Source organism: Mesitornis unicolor, unplaced genomic scaffold (genome assembly GCF_000695765.1).
Source record: "Mesitornis unicolor isolate BGI_N332 unplaced genomic scaffold, ASM69576v1 scaffold24893, whole genome shotgun sequence".
Taxonomy (NCBI): Eukaryota; Metazoa; Chordata; class Aves; order Mesitornithiformes; family Mesitornithidae; genus Mesitornis; species Mesitornis unicolor.
The window spans coordinates 1,287-1,494 of NW_010174323.1; positions in this window are offsets into that span (position 1 = coordinate 1,287).

Genomic DNA, 208 nt, shown 5'->3' on the forward strand with positions numbered 1-208 from the left:
CGTCCACTGATGACGGCACCGTCCTCACCGGTGACTTCACCGGCCACGACAACCCCACGGGGGAGGGGAGGGGCCAGAGCTTGGGTCATGCGGTCACATGGTCACATGACACCCCAGGCGGTCACATGATGTGGTGCGGGTGGTCACGTGCCCTCACGCAGTTGGCCACGGCAGACGGTGGGGGGGGCGGGGTTTCGCGGAGCCACTT